The following is a 10,554-nucleotide window of genomic DNA, read 5'->3' as shown; positions in this document are numbered from 1 at the left end:
TATGTTATATAAATGTATAAAATTATCAGTGAAAATTTAATAAATAAGTACTGCATATATTTGGAGCTTGAGAAATGGCTCAGTGTTTAAGAGCACACTGTGCTCTTCCAGAGAGCCTGGGTTTGGTTACCAGCATACACACATGGTACCTAACAACGGTCAGCAACTTCAATCCTAGGGAATCTGACACCCTTCTTGGTTCTCTTCAGGCACCAGGATTACTTGGTTCATAGGCATACATGCAGGCTAAACACTCATAAAAATAAATTTTAAAAAACTACACATATTTAATCAACACTCTTTCTTAAAGAAATTTTGTATTCTGGCCTTGTGAAATTCAAATGACATTTTCAATTTGCCATTGCTGTTTTGAAAAGCTTATTCTGTGGCTCACTGATTTCTAGGAGGAATTAGTATTTGATATATCTTCCAGGTTCCTAAATTCTAGGGAATTAATACAAATGTGACCAAAGCTCAGGCTAGAAAGGTAGTATTAACGCTTGCCTGGATCATTCATGGATTATTTTCTCTTGTATCCATCAATGCCATTTTGGTTTATTTCCCTTTTTGCTCCAGTTCTTGTTCTTTCTGATCATACCTTTCAGACTAGACTGTGCTTTACATAAATATCAGCATTGGTTTCTTAAAACAATGAATTTCTTGTTTCATAAAATAGTGTAGGTATAGTGGCATGGTATAGCATATTTAAGGTTCACAAAGAACAGTGTTTTCAATTTTCAGCTTTGTTATTGCTTTTCTGTCTGCACTTGAAAACTTCTCTAATTTTCTGATTGTCATTTTAAAATAGAACTTATTTGCATTTACCTTATAGGGAACTATTACAAGTCTTATAATAATACATGTTTACACACTCATACATGCCTAGGTAAGTCACAATACACTGAGTGCAACAGACACATGAATGGTAAAGATAAATTTCCTATCTGTTATCATTTTATTACCATGTCTTTCCTATTGGTGTAAAGAGAACATGTGCTATAAATTTTAGTTCATCATCCTAAGGACATTAGGTTTAGATATCCTTCATTATATTGCAAAATACATATCTTCTCTATTTTTAGTATCTATCTGTATTAATTTATATCCATGTACGTAATGACTGCTTTTACTTAAAAAATAACATTGAAAATATGAAGATTTCCATTAACTGTTGCAAATTACAGAGAAATACCTAGAATGACACGTTACTTTTAAGTGATGAGATAATTGCTAAATAATAAAAACTGATTTTTGCTTTTGTTATGGAAATTAATCTTATCATTTTAGGGACACTGTATAGCAAAGAGATAATTCTGCTACTCTAAGTCCTACTGGGGAACTATAAAATAATTCTAATGAATTTTTAAAATTCAAATATACAAAATTCTAATTTCATAAATGCCTCAACTTTGAATTCTCCAATTTAATGTGATAAAATTATATTCAGATGTATTTCATAAACCAAAGCATTATATGTTTTGAATTTACTTTTATATCTATATATGCCAAACAAAGGAATCTTTAGGGATTAAGGTTCTATAAAATTTATACATGTTTTAGAAGAAAACTAACAAATTTGTATGTGACCTGAAGATTTCTATCTGAAGATCATCTTCTGGTCCTCACAGAAAACATTGTTAGGTAATCAAGACCAAAAATGGTCCTGCCATATTCCAGGATCTCCTTCCAGAATATAGACTCAGATAAAAGTGGTTTTGCTTCAAATTATTCATGGAAAAAGTAGTAGGAGAGTGGGAAAAGATACCTAGTATAGGAAAGGCTTAAGCAAGAATACAATGCCAAGCAAAGTTGAATGAAGGATAACATAAGCTAAATCTTACGAAAAAGAGTCAGAGATAATGATAATTCTTGAGAGTTGGTTTCTCCATCATGGCTCATGATGGCTGTGGTATTTATCGTCCCAATACTCATTAGTTATTGGCTCAATATTTCCTGTCAGGGAAGGTTGAAAGAGAACATTAAATTCCTAGAAATACAAGTAAAGCAGGTTCTGGAATGTTGCAGATATTATAGGAGTCATTAAAGTCTAACCCTGTGCTCTAATAACCCCAACAATATTGGGCAATCTGTCTTCAATATGCCAATCAAGGGATAAATAAAGAGTGAAAGAAAAAAATATTATCCAATGTGGCCACATTGCAAAGAAAGACAAGATCCAGTGACCTCCCAGATCCATTGTTGGTATCATGACATGAGATTCAGGTTTAAGTAGAGGGCCCAAAGTACACATACCTAAATACTTCCAAGCAAAGTATGGCCCTGTCCATCATGGTTTAGGTGCCAGTTACTCCTTCAAGGTGGTCTGAGAAGACTAGATCATAGTTAGTCCATTATATTTTTTTTATTGATTTGTGTGTATGAGTATCAATGTAATATGTGCCGTATGTGTGTGGGTGCCCTCAAAAGACTCTGAAGACTGTGTTATAAGTGGTTTGTTAGCACCCTGTGGGTAGTGGGAACTGAACTCAAGTCATTTGAATGAGTAGAAAGTGCTCTTAAATGCTGAGCCATCTCTCTAGCCACATATTTATATGAATGTGTTTTTATCATCAATTAATTATGGTTATTATGTCATACCTGAAAAATAGAAAGTCTACTCAATGCTTCGAGGAATGTTGATTCTCTCTGAAAGGGTATACTCTTTCCTGTCTCGTTTTCTGATTTTGGAGTTTTCATTTAAGTGTTTGTAATTAATACAGCCATTCAACTCCCCTTACTGAAGGATTGAAGACAAGTGGATTGAAAAAGTAACTCATGAATCCTCAGTGTTAGAGATTATTGACAAATAAACAATGATTTATGTTTTGACTTAAGTTAAAAGTATTCAAGGTAGAATATGTATGGTCTTTGCCAGACTTTCCTACAGTTGGAAAGCATGGGTCATGATCTTCAAGTCTTTAACTCTACAGACTTTCCAAAAGTTGATCAAACAAGATCACATATGTAATCTATGGGCTGGTTCTTCTTTCCTTCCTTGGTCTCACATTCCTCTTAATATTGGGTAAAAGAAAGGAAACCTCCACTCTATCACTAAACTTTGCCCAAGGTGGCAAAAACTAACAGGTATTCAAACAAAGGGATAAATTGTGATAATCATAGTGGTTTGGGTAAAATGAATGACTCTAATTACTATCAAACAAATCATTTTATAAAGCAAGTGATGTCTACTTCACTGCTTTTCAAGAACTTAAAGGGGAATCTAATTAAGTTGTCATTTCATGTTGAACCACTATGCTATTCTTACATTTACTTTTGGAGAACTTCAAAAAATTGAATGGATAAAGCAGAACTTCTGTTTTTCTATGTCTTTTGAAATAAACAAAATATATGCTCAATTGTGGTTCATTTTAACAATATAGATTCAGGATTACAAACTAAAAAGTAGGAAGAGTAACCCTGTCTGTTTTGTAAGGAAGCAAATGTCAGTAAGCTGATCTTTTTCTTTTTTCATTTTTAGTAATTGTCTTGAAATTTTGCTATGTACATATTATTTTTATTGTGTACTTAACATCATAGTGACAAGTCTATTCACAAAATAAACATCCAGAACCTTTATTAGAAATTAATAGTACTTTAAAATATCCACATTTTCCATTTGAATATGACAAGGTAATCAATGTATAAGTTATAAACAGAAAGCAGATCACATCAAGATGCATTTCTGGGAGAAATGATGGTAAGATGGTAATTAAAATAAAGAAGGAAATATTCTGGGGTTGGAAAGGTGACTCAGCAGTTAAGGCCATATGATGTTCTTGCAGAGGACTCCCAGCATTCATATTGGGTGGCTCACAACTGCCTGTAATTCTAGCTTCAGGGACTTGACTCCTCTGACCTCCACAAGCATCTGCTCTAAGGCACACACACACACACACACACACACACACACACACACACACACACACCCCTAAAAATAAAAAAATAAATCTATAAAAATATTAAAAAATTAAAAGTTCTAACATTTCTGCCTGTTACAAAAGTGTATTTATGCCTAACTAAATCATAATGAATATTATCGTAATAATGTCATCATTTCATTAAATACTCGTAGAAAGTGGTATAGTGATATTTGAAACTTCATAATTTATAATGCAGTATAAATTGTTTTCTTGTTAAGTTATTTTAAGGTTTCTGATTAGACATGACCATCTTAAAAGAATCATGAAGCCGGGCGGTGGTGGCGCACGCCTTTAATCCCAGCACTCAGGAGGCAGAGCCAGGCGGATCTCTGTGAGTTCGAGGCCAGCCTGGTCTCCAAAGCGAGTTCCAGGAAAGGCACAAAGCTACACAGAGAAACCCTGTCTCGAAAAACCAAAAAAAAAAAAAAAAAAAAAGAATCATGAGTAGAAACACATAATTTACAAGTTTTCTGAGATATAAAGATAAGGCATTTGGCATTTGAAGACAATGAATTCATGTACTGTTGTTCAAGAACTTTCATACATGTTGATTAAAGATACTGCCTCTGATTTAAAACACTTTACCCTTTTATGATTAAGTGAAATCTTAAGCATTTAGTGAAGAAAATATACAATTCTGTGTTGTAGAGTCAGGTTGTAAATGATGTCAGTGGCAAACTTTGATAAAATCGTGTGGTAGGCTTCATTGCCAAAAATGAGTTAGTATTAATTAAGTTGGTGACAATTAGGTCTTATTTTTGTTTCAGTAATTTTAAAATTTGGATAGACTTAGATCGTTTCTTCTTCAGTAAGTATGGCTCTTTCAAATTACAGTTATTTGGTTTTAGCAGTACTATCTCACTGGCTATCTTATGCTTTGTTAACATAATATCTTCTTTTTACATGTTTTTAAAACTATGAAATAGACTTTTCTGGTTTATTTTAACATCCAAATGAAAGAGTGATGTGAACACATAGCAGATTTTATCTTCCTTTCCCCTACAAGGAGTGAAAATAAAGACAAATATAAGTTTACAAAAAGCAAAATCCAGAAATGGCTCAAAGTTTTGTTAAAGAATTTTTAGCTGGAGGCTGGATAGGTGGCTTAGTGCTTCAGAATATTTACTGTTCTTTCATTGGACTTGTTTGTTTCCCAACACCTACATAGCAGCTTACAACCTTCTATAATTCCAGTTCCTGGGGATGCATAATCTCTTCTGACCTCCCCAGGCTCATACATGCAAGTGGTGCATACATACACACTACTGCACAACACATTTACATAAATTAAAATAAATATTTAAAAAGAATTTGTAGCAATACAGTTTAATATGGTTAAAAAAAAGAACAAATAGACAAAGGAAATGAAAGGTACCCAAATTGTTGGAAATGAAGAGTTAAATCTTTTCTACTGTCAAAGGTATGAGCTATTTTAAACTTTCTTTTTCTTCACTAAATATGCCTATGTTTGTGTGTGTACACTTATTTGCTCATACATACAGGGGAAAATGTGGATGTTGTTCCTCAAGAGCCATCATCTTGTATTTTGAGACAAGAGCTCTCAGAGGATTGAGCCTTATTGATTAGACTAGGCTAGCTGGCTACAGGCCCCAGGAATCTGTCTCTGCCATCCCAGTGCTGGGATCACAAGCTTGTACTGCTACTTCTGGTCTTCTTTTACATAGGTTCTAGAGGATCAAACTCAGGCCCTCAGGCTTGTGTGGTATGTTCTTTATGACTGAGCTATTGCCCCAGTTTGAATGGCATTATATTATATATAGAGTACATTAAGGAATGCAGTAAAACACTGTTAAGACTCAAAATAATTCTATAAAATACAGAATAATAATTAATAATTAAAATAAGTTGGGATTATAGCCACTAAAAAGGAACTAGCTAAAAAAATAATTTTGGAAATGAACCTATTTACAGTATCCAAAGGAATAAGACCTCCCAGGTATATAAATTTGATCAAAAGACTATCAATTCCATGTGATAGGATGGTGTAGATAAACTGAAATGTTTGTAACCTTGCAGATGGTAGTGTAAAATACTGCTTGGAATTTGGAAAAGAATTTGGTGTTTTCTCATACTATTAGATATAAAGTTACCATTTGTCCCAGTAATTACACTTTGAGGTGTATAACCAGAAAGGATGGAATGTATGTCTATACAAAAGCCTGTAGAGAGACAGCCATGACTTCACTATCTATAACAGTGCCAAACAGGAAACATACTAATACCTGTAAACTGATAAAATGTGTTATTCAGGCTGCAAAGATGGCTTAGTGGTTCAATTCCTGTGGTGACCAAAAACTATTTTTATCTCCAGGTCCACAGAATCCAATGTCATCTCTGGCCTCCTTGGGCACCAGGTATGCATGTGGTACACACACACAAAAAAACCTCATAAAATAAAATGAAAATGTGCTATTCACTAATGAAGTAATGAATAAATGTTACTGCATTGGTAACCTTTGGAAATGATGTGATAAATAAAATAAGCCAAGCACAAATGTCACACTGTTATTTCATACATATAGAAAAACCATATTTTAGAAATGTAGTTCTTGTGGATTGGAGTCTAGGGGCAAATAGAGAGTGTCTGATGATGTGGACGGAGATTGTTAGTGGGTAATGAAAATCTTCTACACTTAGGTTTTGATGATTATACAATATTAAAATTAAACTTTCTGTAAATGTTTATTTATGTATTTAGGTATATTTATGAACAGTGATTTTTGTATCCAATTCCCTACTATCTGCCTTAAGTTCCAAAACGAAATATTTATAGCATATATGTTTATAGAACACAGTAAATACAAGTTAGAGATGCAGGTTAATGAATGGTAGTGTACTCACATAGCTTATGAGTCATGAGACTCACACTCGGGCCACCAGGCTTTGTTTGTAAACACCTTTAGCCTCTGAACCATGTCACTGACCACATATGTGTGTTTTTTCAGTAGAACTCAGAAACTCATGCTTGCAAGGGATGCATAATTAAGCCATAGCCTCAGCTCCTTTCTTTTTTTTTCCTTGCCAGTGTTATATCAAAACCATTATATCTGCATCTTTGTTCTTTGGTTTATTTTACCCCTATATATTTTATATTTTTCTAGAATTGTGTTTTTCTTTTTTAAATTTTTTTTGGTTTATTTTTTTTTATTTTTTACAAATAAATAAATAAATCCTGGCTGCAGTTTTCCCTCCCTCCCCTCTTCACAGTCCCTCCCCCGCCATCCCCTTCTGTTCCCACCCTCCAATCCACTTCTCCTCTGTTTGTGTTTAGGAAAGGGCAGGTCTCCCATGAATAACAACAAAGCATGGCATATCAAGTTGCAGTAAGACTAGGCACCTCCCCTTGTATTAAGGCTGCGCAAGGCGACCAAGTATGAGAAGTAGAGTCCCAAAAGTCAGTAAAAGAGTCAGAAGCGGCCCCTGCTCCCACTGTTAGGAGTCCCACAAGAGGACCAACCTACACAACTGTAACATATATGTGGAGTGCCTAGGTCAATCCATTACAAGCTTCCTGGATGTTGGTTCAGTCTCTGTGAGCCCCTATGAGCCTAGGAGAGTTGATTCTGTCGGTTTTGTTGTGGTGTCCTTGACCCCTCTGGCTCCTACAATCCTTTCTCCTCCTCTTCTGCAGGGTTTCTGAAACTCCACCTAATGCTTGGCTGTGTGGTTCTGCATCTGTTTCATCAGTTGCTGGATGAAGCCTCTCTGATGACAATTAGGCTAGGCACCAATCTGGTCACAGGAGATGGCTAGTTCAGGCTACTTACATACTATTGCTAGGAGTCTTAGCTGCGTCATCCTTGTAGATTCCTGGGAGACACCCTTGCTCCAGGTTTTCATCTGACCCCAAAATGCCTCCCCCCTTTCCAGTAGTCTCTTTCAGTACTCTCCCATTCTGCCCCCTCCCTGCTGCAAACCTGATTGCTCATATTCCCATCCCCACCCACCCTCAGTCCACTCATGAAAACTCTATTTCTCCTACCCAGAAAGTTCCGGGAGTCACCCTCATGAACCGTCCTTGAATCATCCTAAGTGAGGTAACCCAGATGGAGAAAGACAAAGACGGTAAGTACTCACTCATAGTGGATATTAGCTGTAAAATAAAGGATAATTATTCTACAATCCACAGACCCAGAGAGACTAGAATCATATTTTTCTTCCAACTTTGAAATAGTTGCTTCTTGGCCACTGCCTGGTGCTAATATCTACTTATGAGTGAATACATACCATGTTTGTCTTTCTTGGTCTTATGAACCCAGCTGATTAGCTGCAGCCTGGCTGGGGTTTGCCAGTGCCTCTGCTTAGAGTCAGGCTCCTTGAAAGCCTCCTGTGTGGGGCTGCAATGTTCATTGAGATACAGGTGGCGCTGTTGAGTCAGATGGTTCCCTTAGGCCCTCTGCCCGAGGTCCTCAAATCCCAGCTACAGAGCTGCAGCTTCAGACTCAAACCCCTCAGAGATTCTGCAGCAGCCTACAATCCCAGAGCATCAACCTGCAACTCTAGATTAGGTGATAAAAATTTGGGAAGGTAAGACTGGTTTGAGGAATTAAGTCACTGGATGACATGTCTTTGAAGGGCATGCTCTGATCCCTTTCTGTCTGCTCTGCTTCCTGGTTGCTATCAGTTGAACTTGGCTGCACCATGACCTCCATGCCATGATGGACAAAACCTCTGTAAATATGACCAAAATAAATCTCTCTTCCCTTAAGTGGTTTCTGTGATATCACAGAAATGTTTACTACTCTAGAGTTGAAGGCATTAAACCATGTCCATTATTTACTGCTTAATAGCAAACACACACATACTTAGAAGCATGGGAAGCTATATAAAAATTACTATATATTTGGATCTACAATATTAATTTAGGTGGTAATGTTATAGAATATTATTTTAAGGTGTGTTACTTTTGTTTATGTTGCATTTGTTTAACTCTATGAAGCTGTGATACTTTGCTTGTCCAAAACACCCGATGGCCTAATAAAGAACTAAACAGCCAAATGCAAGGCAGGAGAAAGGATAGGTAGGCCTAGCAGGCAGAGAGAGCATATAGAAGGAGAAATCTGGGAGATGGAAAAAAAGGGAGAAGTAGCCAGAGAAGGAGGAGGACTCCAGGCGTCAGCCACCCAGCTACACAGCAAGCCATGGAGTAAGAGTAAGATTTACATAAGTAAAAAAAAGGAAAAGCCCAGAGGCCAAAAGACAGATTGGATAATTTAAAGTTAAGGAAGCTGGCTATAAACTAAGCCAAGCTAATGCTGAGTGTTTATAACTAAGAATAAGCCTCCATGTGTGATTTATTTGGGAGCTGGGTGGCAGACCCCCCAAAAGAGAAAAACAACAACACAGTAAGAATGTCATTGTCTTTATTTCCCAAAGGTTCTAAAATTTTGAGTTCTGTTTTCCCCCATATACTCTGTTTGATTAATATTATGTAATGGTTTGTAGTTCAGTTTAGATTGAATGTATACATTATGTACATTTCCTCTTGAGAAATTATGACATTACTTATCTCAGAAAACACAATTCCAATATTTCTTAACTTAATTATATTTGAAAATTATTTTAATACAAGCCAAAATTTATTTTTAAAGTGAATTTCCTTTCTTCCTGTTGTTCTTAGGTTTACTTGTGTAAGGCTAGGTGTCACTATGTAGCTGAGACTGGCCTCAAATTTGTGATCTTCCTGCTTTAGTCTCCAGAGTCCTGGGAATGTGGTTGTGTAGCACTGACCAGAGTTGTGCATGTAATTCTCAAGAATGTTTTAAATATATTTTACTAGTAGTATTCACTCTTTTCTAGTATATTTTAGAGTGCAATAAGCACAAAGATGTGCAAAAATGTGTTAGTTACTTTTCTACCACTGTGTAGAGACACTGAGTAAGACAACTTATAAAATAAATCATTTAATTAGGGCTTGTTTACAGTTTCAGAGGGTGAATACATGACCATCCTGGCAAGGATCATGACAGCAGACAGGCAAGCACGGTGATGGGGCAGCAGCTAAGAGCTTACATACTGATCTGCAAGCTGGATGTGTAGGGGCAGGGCTTGTTCTGGCTCGGGATTTTGAAACCCCAAAGCCCATCCCTAGTAACATACCTCCTCCAACAAGGCCATACCTCCTAACCCTTCCTAAACAGTTCCACTAACTAGAGACCAAACATTCAAATATATCAGCCTATAAGGCCCATTCTTACTTTAAGACATCACAATATGTTAGAATATAAATCTGCAGACAAGAAAAGTCCCTTTGCACAAAGCAAGATGTGTTTTATTCAAGACTATCATCCACAAGCACATATATTTTCTTAAGCTCCTTGTCAAACTCAAATCTAAAAACATAAAATCCCTGATATATCAGAAGTTACAAAAATGATGAATAAAGCAGAGCTAGAAGATATGAAGAACTGTAGATGCAAAACTACTTTGTTTTCTTTTGTGGTATGTATTTGTTGTATACCTCTGTAAGCATATGTGATGAGCTTTATCTTGAACATATTTTAGGTCAATATCTTGAATATCAATTAGACCTCAGTAAAGGTACACAATTTTTTAAAATGTGAAAGTAAACGTTGTAGTCTCATCAATGTGACAAATGGAAAGAAAATCAAAT

This window comes from Peromyscus eremicus, chromosome X (assembly GCF_949786415.1).
Source record: "Peromyscus eremicus chromosome X, PerEre_H2_v1, whole genome shotgun sequence".
NCBI classification, from domain to species: Eukaryota; Metazoa; Chordata; class Mammalia; order Rodentia; family Cricetidae; genus Peromyscus; species Peromyscus eremicus.
The sequence above is the reverse complement of the archived record's forward strand: the minus strand, read 5'-3'. Positions refer to the sequence as shown.